The sequence below is a fragment of the Anolis carolinensis genome, chromosome 5 (genome assembly GCF_035594765.1).
Source record: "Anolis carolinensis isolate JA03-04 chromosome 5, rAnoCar3.1.pri, whole genome shotgun sequence".
NCBI classification, from domain to species: Eukaryota; Metazoa; Chordata; class Lepidosauria; order Squamata; family Dactyloidae; genus Anolis; species Anolis carolinensis.
The window spans coordinates 183,350,482-183,371,842 of NC_085845.1; the positions used below are offsets into that span (position 1 = coordinate 183,350,482).

Consider the following 21,361-nt stretch of genomic DNA (forward strand, 5'->3'; position numbering starts at 1 on the left):
AACATGCCAATGTGAGTAGAGCAATAGGTACCACTCTGGCGGGAAGGTAACCGCGCTCCATGCAGTCATGCCAGCCACATGACCTTGGAAGTGTTTACAGACAACTCCAGCTCTTCAGCTTAGAAATGGAGATGAGCACCAACCCACAGAATTAGACACAAATGGACTTAATGTCAGGGGAAAATCTTTACCTATATTTACTAACCTGTATTCCATGTGTATGTTGATTTGCCAGTTTAACTGTACCTCATTGGTGTATGTTGAGGGGTTATAGACATGTAATTGTACTGAGGATGTTCAGATTCAGGACTCCTTTTTGTGGTATGTCTGTTTTACATCTCAGTGGAGGTGGATGCATGTTTGCTGTTTAGACTTCAGTAGAGAAGTATGGACTTCAGTGAGTACAACTATACCTAAGGATTAACCTATTGATTAAGAATGATATCCTGTGTACTCAACACACAGAGAGAAACTACATCCTATCTATAAATGAACTTAAATAAGAAATGTGCCTGTATGGGTAAATTAATACAAGATGTTTGTGAGTAAAACGAGATATGTTATTTTTCAAAGAAGACTTTGTTTTTTAATCTCTGAGTGTATATTTTAAACTAAAAGATTTTTAAAGGGAGTGTATATGTTTTGGGCAATTATATCTGCAATTCAACTTCAAAATATATTTTTTGTAGTTGCTTGCTTTTGCCCTTGTCAATTCAAATACATGGTTCTTCAATTTAACAACTGAGTTACCTGTGTGCCATTACATGAATTCTTATGAATATCACTTGTTCAAAGGGTTGACTTGTAACAAGGCCATGCTTTTCTTGACTAGTGCTTTTCAAAAGGTGGTCTCCACATGTTCATGGAGATTCACATTTGCCAAACATATGACATAATTTTTCCTTTTCAATAAGGTTATGATTGCCATTTATTTTCAAAAGGATATGTGCCCCGAGACTGGGTGCCATTATTTTCCCATATCTACAGTATAGAATTAATGCAGTTTGACACCACTCTAATGGCCATGGCTCAGTGCTATGGAAGCTTGGGAGCTATAGCTGTACAAGGTGGCCTCCTCCTCTTATCAAAATTCAACTCCCAGTCCAATACTCAAACACAGACAGAATTCTGTCTCTATCTATCTTTCCATATTTATATGAGAAAGTATTTTCTCTCTCAATTTCTGTCTTCATCTCCCTCCCTCCCTCCTCCTCTGTATATAGATATATGTGTGTGTGTGTGTGTGTAATTAAAGGAATACAGTATTTTTCCCTATTAAAACAGTTCTAAAAATGTTTCATGTTCCCTTTATACTGTACATTATTCAAAGGTTTCATTCTACAAAGAGGCATGCTGATATTATCAATAAATGTGTCAACAATGGAAGGCACCAGATTATATATCTATACATAACAGAATTTAGTATGATTTTTATATAAGGCTTGAGATGATATAAAACAGGCTTTACAGGGGAAAATTAATAAAGAATTAATTGATTATTATGTAAAAGCATTTCTATAATATAGTAACTATATATTATATTGCAGCAAAATGTTATTTTCTATCGTGATATATTAATTGTTTTGTTAATGTGCTCCATATGATAAATAAAAATAATTAATATAGCATTATGTAATAAATATATAATATTATATTATCTAATACTGCTAGGTTTCTTTTACTATGTCTTTCTTGCCTTTTTTCATTTACTATTTCTTCTCCCAGAAAGGGATGCAATGACATTTTGAGCTGCTTTCCAGTCTGAGATCCTTCCCTAACAAATCTCATTAGCATTTGCATGCTATCTGTAGAATGCAGAAATTGTCAGTAAAACTAAACCAAACTAAAGCAATTTTTTTTTACAAAGTGCTTCTGTGAGTTGCTCTAAGCATGTGCAGAGTTCCTGCTATTCTACGCTTGGCTGGAGTGTACAAATGCAAAAGAATGCAGGACTCCTGCACTTGTAATAACTGTGCAAAAAGAAAAAATGAGCATGCCATGAAATCTGCTTTTCTGCATTGCTTTTAGCAGTGATGTCCCTGAATCCTCACCTTCACGCTAGACCTTGGACACCAGTCTTTGTTGACACAGAGCTTGAAAAGTCCCCTTTTTAAATTAAAACTCTCAGAATCCCACTATCAACCTAGCCATTGCCCACACAGATATTTTGGGTGCGGTACTTCTAAAGAAATGGCACTTTTTCAAGCTCTTTATGTAGCTTGTGAATGATTAATCCCTTTGGACACCAAGTAGGAAAACAAAACATTACTTCCCCTAAAATCAGTGGCATCTTAGTTTGTTTTCTGCACACTGTATTGTGCTGAAATATTTACCAAGCTTCCTTGCTTGGCACTCTGACAAATAGATCCATTCTAGTGAACAACCATTTATTCTCCTTGGGTGTAAACCATTCCCTTTTAATTAATAGTCATTAGACTGAAAGAAGCATTTGCTTGGCTTTAGGGAATTTGCTGCTTCTTCCTCAATGAGAACCGGGTCTAAATAGCACGGATTTGTAGGTTTTACTTTGCTTTCTTTCACACACACACACACACACACATTATTTTCCCAATCTATCACAGCATGTTTGAAATAAAATCAGCTTCCAAGAACTTTCTTCAGAGGAAAATAAATGTTTAGGGCACTGTTCTGTATAACTTCATGGCCTGGATGTTTACTGTTTGCTTGCTTCTAGGAAAGTGCTGAGATGTGTATGACTTTAATTCAGATCTGAAATAGCCAGTAAGTGTCCATGGACTACTTCTGGCCAATGCCAAAAGTTTGGTGATGCAAATCCTATCATTCTTGGCCTTGTGATTGTGCATGTGGGGCTAATGGGAACTGTAGTATAAAGCACATGGAAAGCACCATACTGTGTCAGCTGGTGACTCAGGATTTTAGCCAAAATGTTGCAGAAAGCTCCGAACTCCATGTCTCAAAGTTCTGAGTAAAAGTCTTAGTGCATCTACTAAGGTTGAAGCCAAGTTTATTCTGCTGGGATAGGTTGTTCTAATCGATTCACCAACTTCCACCAAGAAAAGAAAATCTCTTTTCATTTTCCAGTAGAATGAGTATATCTCACTTTGAGGGGGAAAATTATTCTCGCATGTGTTAGATGGATTATACAACCAGTCCTCCAGATTCAGGGTTGGGGCAAAGGACATCCATGAAAGTGAAGAAAAAAAACACAGATAAAAATAGCAGTTTTAAAAACCTAAAAAAAACGCCTCTCTAAGAATCTCTAGTTTTTCTATCATGCCTCTGTGGTCAACTTTTGCTGGAAGCTGACCATACAATTACATCGAAGAACCTAGCGTTTCCTAGGGAAGTGTTTTCTCTTGAAATCTCTTTGTCTTCTAAATGACTGGAGGAAGTCGACCATAGAGCCACACTGGAGGACCTAGAGATTTCCAGAGAACATTCTTAATCAGATCTGTGATTAATTAAATCAGCAAAAATCAAACCTGCAAAAGTGGAGGGACAATTGTAGCTACACAGAACAAGAAGCACACAGAAAGACAGGTGCCAAAGTGGCAAGATTCTTTGATGTGGAAGCTTTGTCTCTTGTAACAGACTTCTCAAAGTGAACTGAAATATTTAACATTAACACATCAAACCAAGACATGTTTTCCCAGCAATTAATCCCCTGGGCTCTAATAGAGTTAACTCGCAGATAAGGAAACTATCATAGTTCTCCATATTCTATGGTAGGAATGGAAAAAAATTCTATTGGCCTTGACAGTCATGGCAAAAGCAACAATTTGGCACCTTCCAAGATTTGTTACAAGAAAACGGGCATCATGCCTTCAAGCATTCTCACATTGTAGAAGCAGCCAGGGAATTTCCAAGAAATAAAGAAGAAAGCTCTTTTAAAAACCTGGATGGCAAAAATGTGCATCTGTTTTAAAAGAGTTAGTAAAAAATGGCAGCCGGTGTTTTCAGTATCAGAAACCTAGTAAATCCATTTTAATTTCAATCTGAACCTTAAAGAAGCTATAAAGGTAAAGGTTTCCCCTGACGTTAAGTCCAGTCATGTCTGACTCTGGGGGTTGGTGCTCATCTCCATTTCTAAGCCGAAGAGCCAGCATTGTCCATAGACACCTCCAAGGTTTTGTGGCCGGCATGACTGCATGGAGCGCCCTTACCTTCCCACCGGAGCGGTACCTATTGATCTACTCACATTGGCATGTTTTCGAGCTGCTAGGTTGGCAGGAGCTGGAGCTAACAGCAGCCGCTCATGAAGCTATACAAGGTGCTAAAACTAGGCTGATAGTAACCACAAAGTCTGGGCTTTGTGTATGTGTGTGTTTTTAATGAACCCAATGAACCTGGAGCCAAAAAGCTGCCACTGGCATAAACTTGCCTCACTTTCTAGGTGGAATGTGGAGGATGAGCAAAAATGATTGCTTGTTTTCTACAAGGTATAGTATCGTTTGAAAATAGACAATCCCACTAAAAATAATACTCAGAACTTGTTTCGATCATCCTATAAATAAACGTCCATCAAACTTAATTTGAAAAAAAATCAAAAATGTTATTTGGAATATTTCCCCACTTGTGTTCTAGCGGGGCCAAGTTTAGGCTGACAACATGAAAACAAAATCAATGAGGTGCATTTTTCTTTTATAGTGTCGAAGAGGAAATTCCAGGGAGGGTGAATTTGTACAACACATTTTGATATTTTCTTAACCAACAAGGCCCAGTACAATTTAAATGATATGAATCTGACATAGCTGGATAGTACTGCAAATATATAACTCATGTGATGTTTGTTATATATAAGAAACTTGGCAGAAAATCCTCTCTGTTGTTAAAAGTACCAGAGCACATTGCTGTTAATTCAATTGGCAGTTTGTTTAGTTCAGGAGTGGGAATCATTTAGCCCATCAGATATTGATAGAGTGCACATTACAGTGTGACTTGTGACATTATCATATGAGGCAAGTGAAGCATCCCGCTTTGCCTGGCTTTGCCACCAAATGGCGGAGCAGTGGGGCGAATCTGTTGCCTTGTGTGCCACTCCCTCATGGCGATGGTTCTCCCATCACATGTGAAAAATGTCACCCGAGCAGCGAGGATCTGTGCCGGCTCCATTGGAGCCGGCACCATATAGGCAGGCTCCCGTGTTGGGAGGGAAGCATTGTACCACACTTCCACTCCAGTTGTGAGTGGCAGCATTCCCATTCATTGCGGGTCTGGTGGGGAAGCATACTAGGATGCTTCCCAAGCCCCATTTTATGTGGCCCATAGTGCCAGATTTACCATTGTGCTTAGATATGCTTAAGCACAGGGGCCCGTTGGCCAGGGGAGCATCTTCCTGCCCAAAAAAGAATTACAATGAATTTTGCTTAAGTGGTGCTCTTTTTAATTTGAAGGTGTTCTGTTTCAGAGCAATTTCAAACATAATGACAGAGTTGATAGTCCATGGGAACGCACCACAAAGCAGGTAGTGTAGGCCTACTGGACATATCTCCTTCAGGGCCCAAGTAAGAGGCCTCATAACTTAACTAGCACAGGGCCTCATTTGTCCTAAATCTGGCACTGGACATAGTAGATAAAATGCTGAAAGAAATGCATGATTACCATATATAAATTAGTCTTTTAGAGAAAGAAAATGTGGCACCCCAATTTAATAGTAACATCACTCAAACATATAAAGAATCCAGCCTAGCTTCTTCAGAGGTAATACTCTGCATACTGGCCTGTGCAGTTGACTTCTGTCATTTTCAGTTTCTCCCATATTCATTTTTTAAAAAGAACTCAAAAGTTATTCCTTCCTGAAGATCTGGAAATTTGTCATTTTTAGCAAAGCCTTATAAAATATAAATGGAAATGACATTCTCAGTTGAATCACTGTCAAGCTGAAGACCAGAAATTTGGGAGATGTCAGACTTCCTTATTAAATGGTTTTAAGCAGTGCAGGTACAAAGCAAAAATCCACTGGCTTCAACAAGCACATCAACATCGTTTTATATGTGGAGGACTAAAGCACTTTATGAGGATTGGGAAGGTTTGATCACTCACATTATGCTTGTTCCCAATAAGCTCTTCCTTCTGATATAAAATATGTCTAATACAAATGCCACAGATTAAAACATGTTTTGTCCTACATGCTGTAAACAGGCATTGTCCTATGTCGGCATAACAATAGGGTGATTCCAATACAGTGTACAACTGAGCATGAATAGCCTCTTTGGATCTTTACTCAAGAGGGTTCAAAGAAAATTGGGTGGGAAGCTTTCATTAATTTCTTTGGTGGAGAGGAATTCTCCAGCATTTATCTCAAGGACTGAACTCAACATTAGTGGGAGGCAATAGCACATCTTCATTATTCTGTGAAAAGTATTATATTTTTGATGCCACTGCAGGCTGGTGCTAGTACTTTTGTTTATCTAGGCCTTCTTTATCTTCTTTATCGAGGGATTGAACTCTCAGACACACATTAAGAAAAATAATTTCTGAACACTGAAAACATCTTAAAAAGTAATGTGCTACTACAGCCATAAGACTTTCTGTTGGGACTTACAAATTCAACACTACCAAAAAAAATTCCTGACACTCTTTTTATACATGGCAACTGCAGCAAGGATTATATATGCGTAACATTGGAAACGTAGCCCCGGTGGCGAAGTGTGTTAAAGCACTGAGCTGCTGAACTTGCAGACCAAAAGGTTCCTGGTTCAAATCCCTGGAGTGGAATGAGTGCCCGCTGTTAGTTCCAGCTTCTGCCAACCTAGCAGAAAACATGCCAATGTGAGTAGATCAATAGGTCTCCTGCGGGAAGGTAAGGGCGCTCCATGCAGTCATGCCAGCCACATGACCTTGGAGGTGTCTATGGACAACGCTGGCTCTTCAGCTTAGAAATGCAGATGAGCACCAACCCCCAGAGTCAGACATGACTGGATTTAACGTCAGGGGAAACCTTTACCTTTAACATTGAAAACAAGAATAATTTCCATCCAAAATTTATGGTTTACAAAAATGTTGGACGTTAATTGATATATAATGTTGGTTATATTTATATTTATAGTGAGTGAGTAACTCTTCATTCTAGCCCAAAGACAAAACTATCTCTCTGATGATGAAAAGGTTACTTTTTGGACTGCAACTTCCCATATTCCTGAGTTATAGTCAAAAAAGCAATTTTTCCAAAGTCTGATTTATTTGATATGCTTATGGGAAAATGTGCTCAAATTCATGCATGATACAAATGACCCAAGTGACATTGTGCCATTTCTTCTACTTTCTCCAGATCAGTACCATCCTTTTATTTTTATTTCATTTTTTAAAAATTGTATTGCTTTGGAGACAAGTTGCTCAGTTTTATTTGTAACAGAAAGAGAAGGCTGGACTCCAAATAGATGTTGGCAGTGATGGTGTTTTGTGTACGAAGACACATGGATGTGACAGATGAAACTAGACAGCCCAATGTTACGCTCCACTGTGCAGTAGTTACGCTGCATCGGATTTCTTGCACGATTCCCTCTCTTTTTGGTTCTAGCAACTAACCATGAGCTCTAGCCAGGAAACTAGTAGCTACTGGCAGGGAGGTGACACTCGTGGACCACTTTCAGGCTGAGGGTGAAGGGAGGAGGCAACAAGGGGTGCCTGTTGTAGTTTCAGCTGTGTGAGAATGCTCTCAATAAGCAGAAGATACTCATTGCACTTGAAAGCTTCTTTGGAGAACCTGCTGAGACATTATACCACCATATTACCTTGGACATGCCAATTCTCATATAATTTAAGAAACTAAGAAGAGTTAGAACTATTTGGTCCTCAGATGGGAGGCCTCCAGAAATACAGGGGATATCCAGGGGAAAATCTTGATGATAATCCTGTACAGTCATGAACAGTTAATATTACCGGGTTAGACTGACCAATGGTCAAACTCAGTCTCAGGTAGCTTCCTTTGTTCCTACTGCTGAGAAATAGGAATAGGAGATAATGGCAAAATGCTCTAGTAAGGAAATTAAGTGTCTGACCCCACTTTCCTCAACTAGAAAGGAAGTCCGACAATTGCAGAGAAATTGCAATTGAAATCTTGACAACACAGAATAACCTTAACTGACCTTGTAAAGCATAATAAATGGGAGGTAATGGGAAGGGTCTACAAAGAGTTTTTGCTGCAGCAGAAAAATCTCTGTCTTGGGTACTTACTCATTTTTCTCTGTGGTTAGCAAATTGAAGCACTTCAGATATTTTCCAACTAAAACTCCTATGATCCATCAGCATGAGCTAAGATCGCTATGGCAGATGGAGCTGCACTCCAATAGCATGTGCAGGTCCATAAACTGTTAATTCCTGCTCTATGGTCTCATATAACAGGGCTTCCAACAATGGTAGGAAATTCCAGACAAGCTCATACATCGTATCGTATTTGTGTTAACTTAGGTAGTTGAGAAATTGTCTTCAAGCAGTCACCAGAATGAATTCTTTTAAGGGGAAGCTGCTACAGGTAATGCAAAAAAAAAGGTGTCTATGATTGGCTTCCATGTCTGTGGGGCAGAAATCCATAGTGGTGTTTACTCTGAACTTGAAGGAAAAGATCAACTTTATGACCTACCTAGGACATAGAGCTCAGTACTTTGGACAACACCTTTAAAGTACAGACTAAACTCTAGAATATATTAACTGCGCACTGACCTGAAAGGCATGTATTTCCACTTCTTGAGGATGTGTTGAGTTGTGTTCCAACAGACCTGGAAGGTAACAATACTGAAGGAGGCCAGTGTGCTCTTGTCCATTTAAGTCACTGTTTAGGTTCACCCACTGCACACTGAAGGAATAAGGGAACTTCAAACAATCATTTCCCCCTTCTACGCTAGCCAAAAGTGAACAAAGATAAAGACTTATACTTTTATTTGTTTGTGTGAAATTTACATTTGCTGAAATTCTTTTTTCTAAACCACTGTTCAGGGTGGAACATCTCTGGCTACCTTTTACTTTGCTAAAACCTGAAGTCTCAGGCCACAATCCTGGGCATATTCACATGGGAGGAACATAATGAGATGGACTTTGAAGTAAACAAATATGGGAGCACCACGTAAGAATTGAATCCTACACTCTTACTGGGAAGTAAACACTACTGAATACAGTGGAATGTTTATCCACATGATCCTTGCATGGAGTTTTGGTGTGATTTCCTTAGGAATAAGTCAAATTTAATTCAGTGGGACCTCCTTTCAAATAATTAAATAGAATCTCAATATCACAAGAGTTGGAAAGGACCATATGGGACATCACGTCCAAACTCTTGCTCAATGTATGATCTTCAGCTAGAGCATCCCCAGTTGGTAGTTGCCCATTTTTGTTTTGAAGACATCCAGAGAAAGAGACCTCACCACTTTTATAGACAATTGATTCCATTGCCAAATCATTTCCAATTAGTATCTTGCTGTAGTTGTTTTAGCCTCATAGGATTCTGTGTTTATCATTCTTTGTTTTGTCGTGCATGGAGAAGGTACACTAATCAGCCCACACACCAAAACGAAATGAGGACACCAGAGATAAAGGAAAGCTAACACTGAGGCTGGTTAAGGTTTGTCTTGCATTTCAAAAATACTGATCTGTGAATACTTTAATTAATTCTCTAAGAATCAAGGTATGCAATCAAATATTCACAGTACTCACTAGAGAAAGCCAGAGTATATGCATAGTTTTCCCCACTGCCATGCTTCTTCCAGTATAATGGGGACCTTGAATAAAGAGTTTCACAAAAGAAGATGTGCAAAGGAATTATTGGAACAGGTAAATTCAAGGTGGGATAATGCAGTAGGATGTGGGGGCTATTGGGCCTAGACTGCAAGTTAAATATCATCCTCATATCGAAATATTATTTTTAGCATCTGATAAGCTTCCCATCTCCTTATGCTAAACCATATTGGTCCCTAATATGACATTCTCTGATTTTACCTACAAGTGTAAGGGGGTGAAATGTTCCAATCTGGGTGAAACTTTGGGACCAGAATCAAGTCTAATGTATTCAGTAGAATGGAAGATATCAAAACTGTAATAAAAAGAGAGTATTTTCAGTTTGGCCCTCCAGGTGTTTTGGACTTCAGCTACCAGAAACCCTGACCATTTGCCAGGTTGTCTGGGGTTTCTGGGATTTGAAGACCAAAACATCTGGAGGACCAAACTTTAGGACACAGTGTTGTAGATCAGTGAACAATAGAAGTCATAGATTAAGATTGTAGCAAGTGGTAAAAATGTCACTACCTTAAACAATACATTCCTCTGTATGCTTACTTAGAAGTCAATCCCACATTGTTGAACATCAGTTCACATATTTGTTACATTCCTCTCCCTAGTAAGAAACTGGGGGCAGTCTACTATTTCACCAAACACCCTTCCCAGCCAGTGGATATGGGAGTTGGGACCACATGTATTTAGACTTTACAAAGGAGGTGGCTGAATGGCAAACTGAATGTAGTTTCACCTTCTGGTGATCTCTTAAATTTCAAATCTTCAAATGGTGATCTCTGCAAAGCCATATATCCCAGAATAGGCTGGAGAATAGGCTGGAAATCCCACAATATCTGCTTTGAGCTGGGTTATCTGAGTCCACATTGTCATATATTCCAGTTCAAGGCAGATAATGTGGGATTTTATTCAGCTGTGTGGAAGGGCACTCCACACAGCTGGACCACTAGGTACTGCTAATCTTTGCCAAACATAAAAGATCAATGAACTGAAGAATTCTAGTAAAACAGAGACAAGGAGAAGAAAGGAAAATAGAGAATACTTAGACCCTTGATTTGTGGACTCTGGATTCAGGATAGTGGGACACTGGGCTTGAACCCCACCAGGCAAGGCTAGGTAAGATGGAAATAATATGGCTCCATGGATCAGGAGCACTAAAAAACCAATGTAGGGCCCTTCCACACAGCCATATATCTAAGAATATCAAGGCAGAATATCCCACAATATCTGCTTTGAACTGGGCTATCTGAATCCACACTGCTATATATCCCTGTTCAAAGCAGATAATGTGGGATTTTATTCAGCTGTGTGGAAGGAGGCATAGCTATTTAAGCCTCTGAGTGAATTGTCCTAATGTATAGTTATTATTGCATGCTATATTTCCTCTTTCTGTAATACACTGATTTTATGCTCTGACGGTTTTATAATATTTTCTTCATTATTTTTGGCAGTGTCTTTGTGGTGGTTGCATTACTAACTGCTTCAGCTGGTGATATTATTATTATTAGTAGTAGTATTCTGTGTGTTTACTGTATTTGTAAAAACACACACAATTCATTATGACCTGTCTGCCAATCATGAATCTCCCCCTCACATACATGCTTTCAAAACTGTTCCAGGGTTCTTGCCTTGATTGATTGAAACCAAAAATCCTTGGGCTTTTTACTATTTCCCCCCCAAAAATAAGCGGCTCCTTTTCTGCCTCTTTCATTTTAGTATTCATGTCAGAAACAATTATGAATTATGTTGTATTCATAGCTATTTTTCAGATCAGTCTCTCTGATATCCTGTGGCTCTTTGGTAAACAATGTTCTTTTAAATCTGGTATAACATCTGCTATCAACAAACTCTTTTCTTTAGAACAGGAAGGACCCAATCCTCCAGGAAAGTGTACTGTGATGGCTATAGCTATTTCTTATGCATACTGTCATCTCTCTGTGTCTCTGGATTCAATCATCTGTGGCTTTAAAAATAAAATTTTATATAAGGGATGTCATTTTATTAACAGGACTTAAGCATCCATAGATGTTGTTATCCAAAGAAGCACTGTATGTACAGTACTTGGCAAATGCAATTGACTTATTCTGAGTTATAGTGTTTTATTGTAAACAAACCTTCAGATGGGAATCCTGTGATCCTTCAGATGGTTTTGGACTGCAACTCCCAGCATTTCCCAACATTTGCTATGTTGGCTAGGACTGCTTGAAGTTGCAGTCCAACAAGAACTGGAAAGCTTATGATTTCCTTCCTTCTTTCTCTCTTTATCATTTCCTTAGTGTAGGAGCCAAGGCAACTTACAATGAGGTTAACATGAGATAAAGCTCAAAAATCTGAAAATGTCAAAACACGATTATGCAAGATAATCATGTCAAAATGCCATTAATATGAAAATGAAAATGTGTAAAATCATGATAAAAAGAGAACATGAAAAAGAACGTGCACAAACGCATCATTAAAAGACTCCCAACAACTAGTGAACCAGAGTTGTTGTATGTATGGCTGCATGGCCATGTTCTAGAAGTATTCTTTCCTGATGTTTCGCCCACATCTATGGCAGGCATCCTCAGAGGTTGTGAACCATCAAATGCCTGTCTATTAGCCCCATCTAACATGGTCAGTTATAAGGAATTGTGCCAGTTGAAGTCCAGACCATCTGGCCAACATTTCTGCATTGCTGATATTGACACTGAGAATAATTCAGTGGAGCTTGCTTCTGGATAAAATACCTTTTCTCACTGGGGAAAGAAGAGCAAAGAGGAACCCAGCCTTCGCTTCTGTAGAAGGGAATTCCACAGCCTGAGAGCAGCCACCAAAAAGGCTCCCTCTCATGTTTATTCCATATGATGAAGCCAGCGTAGCCTCTTGAGCCAAAATATAATTGCAGGTCTCTGTTGGAATTGACAGTTCAAGCAAGCAAGCAAGCCAACGAAAATATTGATTGAACAAGTTGTCTTTGAGTCCCTGGATCAGTTTTACTTCAGACTAACAATTGGTCTTCAGTCCCCAAACTAATGCCATTCCCTTGGTGTTAATGCATGTGCCATTTGCTCCCGCAGGCAACGTGTAATCAATTTCAGTCTGCAGGGGACTCTTCCTGTGCATGAAAGGTTTCCTCTACTGTTCTATTTTTATAAAAGCAGCCTGCTTCAGACCAAAGTGAATAACATGCAATTTGGAAGCTCAGACACTTGTTCTGACAGACTGTAGGCCAATCCCCCCCCAAAAAAAGAGAGTCCAAAAGTCTAGGGCAGGCTATTATCTTGAGGAATATCAACAAACCAGTCTGAGCACTGTTCATTCCTCCATCCCCTGGAAGCAGGTCTTTTGTACAGCTAATGATCCTTAAACGCCCATTCAAGATCAAGATACCAAATACAGGAATGTCTCAGACAATATAATTGGTAGTATAATACTTTACTTTCCCTGCTATTGCCTCCAATAAATAAGGAAAAATCCTCCAGTAAATTGTATCCTAAATCTGCAGTACTGTAAACAAAGGTAGAGAGACACTGGTTCTTTGGATAGCTCACAATCTCCAAAAGCCAAAGTTAATATGGTCAGTTATAGGTAATTATGGCAATTGAGGTCCAAATAATCTTGCAATTTTTTTTGCATGGTAGTTATAGACACTAAGAATAAACCACACTTTAATTCAATAGATCTTATTTCTGGATAAAGCTTCATGATACTTGTGTTGTAAATGATATAGGCAAAGCAAAGTGATGAAATGTGCGCACATAATAAATTGGATTGAAGGAACCACGAGGAGAAAGAAAATGTACTTCCTAGTAGTCCTTTGGTTGCACCAGAGGTTGTAAGGTGCTGTAATGAGAAGGTTCATTCACTGTTCTTACACTTCAGTGGTTTCACAAATGCTTGAACAAGTAGTCTTTATTTTATTTTTTTGCATTACTGGAGTCTGAGATCTGATTTCACATACTTCTTGTGCAATATTCTCAGTGTAAATCAGTCCTCCTGTGAGCATAAAGTGCTTTCTGCATGTACAAATGTAGTGAGAGATCCAACACATCCAGCTTACACTAGAGCATTAAGGCAAGAAGAGATTGTTTGGGTGGGTAGAAAGAGAAAACAGAAACAGATCTGCAAATATACTGTTGGTATCTGAAAAATACAAAATGCAGTTTTCCTTCCTCTTTGAACACAAAAAATGACTAATGATGCCAAAATTGCTTGGAAATAATACTCCAGCAAATTGATTGTGGCTTGAGAAAACATGGATGCATTGGGACAGTTGTCTATGTGTGTTCCCTCAGGAATCATTCCCACTCGTTCAAGTGTGTACATGCATCCCTGCATGTCTTCTCTTTCTGCAGTAAGCCTTTTGGGATAAGATCTTCCCTGTTCCACTTTGAATCTCCAAAGATGCAAAGTGGATTATTCTACTTAGAAATGAGGGTCCAAGGAATTCCTTTTCCACCTTCACTTAAAAACCTTTCACGGTCACCCATGCAGGGGTTTTTTTTTAAGTCGTTGATCTGTTTGGTAGTCTGCCTGAATACGGCTGGTCACAATATTTGGCTGATGAGACTGAGTTAAATTGAGGGGTAGCAAACCGTATATGCCAATTCTGTTGAAAACAACCATTTAGACCCAATCTTAAAATGTATCTGCTCTCTTCTTTGGGATGAGGAGTCCATCCACCAAAGAAATAGCACTGGCAAAATGTCAGTGGATGGATCCACAGGTATCACATAAAAGTAACTGTAACATAAATGTTTTTAATGTAGCTGTTGTCATTATTAGCATAATACCGCAGTACCATTCCTTCCAGTACTTCAAGAGATATACAAAACACAGATAACTGAATGAAAAAGTATCTTTCCTACAGACACACGGGCTCAATTCTACAGCAGAGTGAGTTCAGAAGGATTTTAAAAAACAAGCGGTGAGTTGACAGCATTAAAGATGCTTTGGCATGGATGCTAATTCACTGCTAAGAACAGCATTTGGGCCAGCAGGTATTCTTTCTTGAATGTCATTTCATTCAGCATAAAAGCCATTTTCAAAGTGAACGCACATCCCTGGCCCTTCTAAAGGTGTCATTTGAATCCCAGATGCAGAGAACGAAAAAGCCGACATAAGCAACGTTAGGGAAATGGTCTCAACATTTCAAAGCAAACCGATATTTGCAGAACAGGGCTCTTTCCGCAGTGGGTTACTGTGGATATAGTGTTTTGTGGTAAACTGTAGCAAAAGAGTGAACAGGATAGCTTAAAGGCATCTGGTGTCTTTAAGAAGACAGAGCGATGGGCCCTGAAAGGTAATTTTTACGGCAGGTAATAGCTTATCTATATCACAGACTAAAACTGTTTTAACAGTGAGTCTCTTTGACGTGGGAACCCTGCAAACTGTCAAGCTGTTAAGATGGACAAGAGACCTCTAATGTGGAATATTAAATGCCCCAACAGTTCTCAGCAGTCTTTGATGAAAAGGTACAATTGTGAAGCTTTTTTAAAAAACGATACAATTTTGTAGTACAGATGTGTCATCCCTATTTTTATTAGAGATGTGTAAAGGGTCTTTGAAAATGTAACACTTTGGATTTCCTATAGAATTTTTTTTGGTTCAGCTATTATCTGGTGAACCCCCGTGTGTGAGCGGGGGCAGAGGATGGTAGGTTTTGAACATGCTTTATAGATTGCAGAGGAAGGCTATTAAAGGCCAATTTCCTGTAAAAGCCAGAGAGGCCTTTAAGACTACAACTCCCATAAACCCTTACCATTGATGATGCTGGAAAAGTCTTCTGGGGAAAATCTGAAATATCAAGGGTGGGTGTTGTATCCAAAGGAATCGCCAGCGTGTTGTATCGTTGTTGTTGTTGTTGTTGTTGTTGTGTGATTTCAAGTTATTTCCAATTTATGGTGACACAATTGCGGAGTTTTCTTGTCAATATTTGTTCAGAGGGGGTTGCCTTTGCTATTTTCAAAGACTGAGAGTGTGCAACTTGCCCAAAATTTCCATGGTTGAGCAGGGATTTGAACCCAGGTCTCCTAGAATCCTAGTCCATTACTTAAACCACTTCACCACACTGGGTCTGCCTAGTCTTGGATTATGTACCACAGATAACAACTCCACATTGGCTCTGCATATATGACAATGTGTCTAGACCATAATGTGTAGGATTCTATCACAGAAATTATATTATTGCTCTCATGCTCAGGGAAATGAAGCTTCTGGGAAATGGAGCTGTGTAAAAGAAGTGAAATTGCTGAGGTCTGCTTGCCGTGACCCTATCTCAGTGGTGGAACACACGCTGTGAAAGCAGAAGGCCTCAGGTTCAATCCCTGGCATCTTTAGATTACAAGTTGACAGCAAAGACTTCTGTCTGTGACCCTGGAGAACTGCTGCCAGTCACAGAAAACAATACTCATGGAAGGGCTAAGAATCTCTCTAACCTGGCATAAGGCAGCCTCTCAGATTTCTAGCTACTTGATTTGAAAAGTTGCTCTTAAAAGTAATTAGCCAGCATTATAATACCCCAAGACCTTCACAGCAGTTAGTTGCAATATTTGAAAGTCATATTCTCTTCATAATCCTTGGTGAAGTAATATTTTCAAGTTCATTTTAGAAAATAATTAAAGGCTGCAAGCTGGTGCCTTGCAGTACAAAACCCTTTCTCCCTCTAGTCCACCTTGCCATCATCTCTGCACCCTCAACAGAGCACGTGGCATCAACATGAGACACAGCACAAACCAGCACTTGAACCATGTGATATTTCTCCTGTACCTTTTCATAGAATCAAAGAGTCAGAAGAGACCCCTAAGGACCAACTCTCTGCCATGGCTCTGTTACAAGAAAATAACAAAAATGTGATAGTTGTACTGCAAAAGGGATAAAGTTATGCTTCCCCAAATTATAACTGCAATGTAAAGTAGTTATAGCTTTTTTTATGGGGAGTGGGTGGGATTCATTACACATAATTGATAGTTACCCCTAAGAGGAGGGTGGTCTTAATCCACATGTTAAAGATTCCTACACAAAAGTGATTTGTCACATAGAGATCATTTGTGATGTGGAATTAATCTTGCTTTTATTCCTATAATGTGCGTCCATCCATGTTCTTCTCCCTGAAGAAGGAGTAATTATTACTGTTCTCTTATTTCAGTTCTTTTTCATAATCCTTGGTGAAAACAGGTGCTCATTCATATAACCCATCAGTTACTCTGTAAATCCAGCTAAATTCAGTGAGGTTGACTTTCAAGGAAGCCAGAAGATAAGACATCTCTGTCTAAGCAGCAAGTCTAGGAGAATCTCTGCTAGAAACCTTTTATCACTCCAGTTAGGCAGTACTGGGGCAGTTCTTGTTTTAATACACATTTGAGTTGATTCCCACCTGTGGTGACCTTATCATGGGGTCTTCTTTAAAAGGTTTATTGAGAGGAGGGTTGCCTATTGCTCCCTTTTTAGACTGGGATAATGTAAATTTACTCTAGGTTGTCCACTAGATCCCCATGGCTCAGCAAAAATTTGGATCGTGGTTGCCTACAGTCCTAATCCAATAGATACTCATGTTCCTACAATATGCTGTGAAATGTATGGCTCAAAATAGCTTAACTCCATTCAAAAATACACCTAGAACTGTCCTCTTTGGAAACTCTAGCATCACTCCTAAAATATACTAACTACAGAATTAGAGATATTTATTGACTTTTCTCCATCTCAGGATACTGTAAGATTTGTTGTAAATGTCATCTGAGATATCCCTTGGATGCAAAACAAAACAATGAGTATCCCTGAAGAAGCATAGTAGAATATCCTCTGCAGCAGAAGTTAAAAACAGCGGATCCAAGGGCATTGCAATGACCATCAAACTCTTGGAAATGGTCCCTTGGTTAGAATGCCTCCAGCTCTTGACTGCAACTCCTCCTCCTTCTGCTCCAGCCACCAAAGAACACAATTAAAACTATCTAACCAGAACATTTGTAGGGTTCTTTGGAGAGTGAAACATTTAATAGAGTTTCTAACTGAACCTTAGCTCAATGAAAGCAATAATTGTTTCTATCTCCCCACATCCACCCACCTCAAGTACTGTCTTGTCTGACCTTCCCTGAAGCACTTTCTCAGGACTTTTGCAAAAAAAAATCATCTGAAAGCATTGTCAAAGACATGCATACATTAGAGAAAAGGTGGGTTTCTGTTACATTATTACATTGGGAAAATTATTAACCACTTAGATCCACACATTTCTTAACTTTTCATTTGGTTCTGCTAATCGCGTTTCCAACATTCAATTGACATTATTTGGATATTTTTGCTGATGGGGGAGGAGGGCAACTGGTGTTGATGGATGCTATTGCCAGTTAGCCTTTCATGCATCTAGATCTACTCCATCAGATTTGGAACTCTTGCATTCCTCACATTTTACTCAGTGAGTGCAATTAATATCAATGTCTGCTTTCTAATTCCACCACTGAAGGCAACTCCAACACACGCTTTAGATTTACCAGCTTCCTGGCCCTGTTTTTTAGATGTAGAATTGTGCATCAACTAAGGATGAGCTGAAAAATTAGGATAGTAATAGATGTTGAGCTAAGGAACAGTTGTTCTTACATTTTGCTTCAAAACTGCACTGAAGGCTGCAATTCTATGCAATTGCACAGGTACCAAAGAATGAGCCCCATGGAATCCAATAGGATTTACATTAGAGTAAACTGCCTATATACCCTAAAGGAACCTCTAATTAGAACTTGGATGGGAGCCTACCAACAATCCCAGTTGCCAGAGGCTATATTTTAGAATAGAACTGGCAAAAAAAACCCTTCTGAGTATTCCTTGCCTAAGAAAACCTTGTGCATTTCATAATTTGACAGGAGACTTGAAGGGACTTACAGGAACAAGCATGCAGAGGATCATTTTAACTTAATGCTGGACTCAGTCCTATTGCTAGTCCCCACTACACTATAGCCATTGAATCAGCTGAGTTTATTATTCTACATGTTGATTCATTTGATTCAAAAGGTCTCCTCCAGTTGGATCACATTGAGAGTACTCCAGTTTCTACCCTCTTATTTAACCGTGATGTTCTTTGCAGTGCAATGAATGTCATTCTGATTTTGAACTGATGAATTATGCCTTAAGGCACTTGACTCCTTCTCTTGCTTTCAACTGCAGTGTGCCCTAAAGTGCATCTATACTGCAGAGTCAATGCAGTTTGACATCACTCTAATGGCTCAATCCTGGGATTTTTAGTTTGGTGAGACACCAGCATTCTTTGGCAGGGAACGCTAAAGATCTTGTAAAACTGCAACTCTCAGGATTCCATACTATGGAGCCATGGCAGTTAAAGTGGAGTCAAACAACTGTAATTCTTCTGTAGTTTGACTCTCTGATTGTAGAGACAGATCATAATAACAGCAAAGTATCCATCTTTCTTGCATTCTAGTCTCTTTTATACATCCCACTCTCCCAGTTCCATCCCCAGAGTTTCAAAGGAGCCTGACACTTTATGTGAAGGGTTTCTCATGAAGAACCTGTGAACAAGGATAAGTTGCTTGTGTGTCCCATCACACACAGGGGGGAAATGCCTGCTAACCTGATACCCTTTGAAAGATATATCACATATTCCTGTATCATCCCAGGAGAGGGGGAAAAAATCAAAGGTTCTGGGAAGGAGGGTGCTGAAGACCCAAAGTTCATTGGAAGACTAGCCATGGGGTGCATCCATAATGTAGAATTTCTAAGCTGTGTTTATTTGGGAGGAAAAGGTGGGACACTAATAAAGATGAAAGATAGAAGCATAACTATTCCTCCTGACAAAGTGGCACTGATGGTAGTGATAAGGAGGAGGAAGATGTGATCCCATGGGTGCATCTACATCTAATGCAGTTTTGACACCACTTGAACCGTCATGGCTCTATGCTAAGGAATCTTAGGAGATGTAGTTTTACAAGGTCTTAATCTGCCAAAGAAGCCCTGGTGGCAAAGTGTGTTAAAGCACTGAGCTGCTGAACTTACAGACCGAAAGGTCCCAGTTCAAATCCCGGGAGCGAAGTGAGCGCCTGCTGTTAGCTCCAGCTTCTGCCAACCTAGCAGTTCGAAAACATGCCAATGTGAGTAGATCAATAGGTACCACTCCGGTGGGAAGGTAAAGGCACTCCATGCAGTCATGCCGGCCACATGACCTTGGAGGTGTCTACAGACAACGCCGGCTCTTCGGCTTAGAGATGAGCACTAATCCCCAGAGTCAGACATGACTGGACTTAAGGTTAGGGGAAACCTTTACCTTTACCTAATCTGCCAAAGAGCACTAGTGCCTCACCAAACACTCAGGATTCTATAGCATTGAGTCAGGGCTATCAAACTGCTGTGTAGATCTACTAAATCAGTGGTTCCCAACCTGTGGTCCATGGACCACCAGTGGTCCACAAGAACTTAAATATGGTCCGCAGCCACCAATTTTCTTGGTGTCTTCAATTTTAGGCCTGTTCCTGGGGTTATTTGGGGTGCCGATTCAGAAAATTGCATTGGATAGATCACATCAGCTCTAGATTATTAAATATGATTTTATGTGGGTGAGAAGATAGCAACTACTGAGTGACATACTCAGTATGCCTAGAAACTAGAGCTGATGTGGTCTATCCAATGCAATTTTCTGAATCAGCACCCCAAATAACCAAACCAAATCTAAAGTTGACCAAAAATGTATTCCTAACCCTTTTGGTACTAATGTTGGAGAGTGGTCCTTGGTCAAAATAGTCCCTGGTCAAAAAAGGGTTAGGAACCACTGTACTGGATGCATTCCTGTGAATCAAGCCAACGGGGACTTGCACCTATTAGGAGTGTAAGAGAGAAGGAAAGAAAGGCGGAAGAAGGGAAAGGAAAGAAGGGAATGTGTCTCCGAAGGCAAGGATGAAAAGCCCTACCTCGAGATGGGAAAGCGAGGAACCCGCTAGCTGCCTCCGTCTCCGAGGCGGTCCCTGCCGGAGTCAGAAAGCGGAGGGTGCCCGACCTGGAAGGAGCCCCGGAGCATGGTGGGCTGTGGGGGGCTCAGCCTGGCAGCAGCGTCGCCCACCGAGCTCTCCTCGCCCGCCTCCTCCTCTTTGCCGGCATGCCTTTCCCCTCTGGGTGGATGGAAGAAGGAAGGAAGAAAGAAAGAAGCCCTCTCCTGCCCGCTCTTGCCCTCCCAAGCTCTCGGAAGCCCTTCCAGCGCCGAATTAGTACTCGAGAGCCCGGCACTCTTTCTCCACCCCCAGCTCGCCGCCCCCTCCTTTGCACCGCCGCCCCCCCCCCTCGCCCCGATGATGACGGCTCCTTCCTCACAGACCCGAAAGCGCCTGGCAGCTTGAACCGGAGTCGAACCGGATTGCGAGAGAGGGACTTGGAGGAGAGAGGGGCATGGGGAAGGGGGGAGTGGAAGAGAGAGAGAGAGAGACCCCAGCTTTACTTTTCTTGATCTCCCCCCTCCCAACCTAAACGAACACAAAGTGAAAGCGACAGGGAATCAGACGCCGTTCGCTCCAGATTTAAGTCTCTCCTTGGAACCTCTCTTGAGTCAACAAGGGCCTTTCTTTCTCCCGTGTTCACCCAGAGAGCAAGGCAGCGATCACCCTGGAGAAAGATGCAGGGAAATGTCACACACGAAGAAGTGCCCCTCAAGAGTGACTTCGCTTCCAGGGGTGGAAGAGGAACTGGACTGGGA

The 21,361-nt window shown here is 40.3% G+C and overlaps 1 protein-coding gene across 1 annotated transcript in view; it reads right to left on the reverse strand.

The window, feature by feature from the left end:
- Positions 1-20,890, reverse strand: part of chrm2 (cholinergic receptor muscarinic 2) — a 200,715-nt gene extending 179,825 nt beyond the window's left edge. Inside the window, exon 1 of the mRNA XM_016997087.2 lies at positions 20,586-20,890. The gene's annotated coding sequence lies outside the window, so the exon portion shown is untranslated. The remainder of the gene's footprint in view (positions 1-20,585) is intronic.
- Between the last annotated feature and the right edge of the window lie 471 nt (positions 20,891-21,361).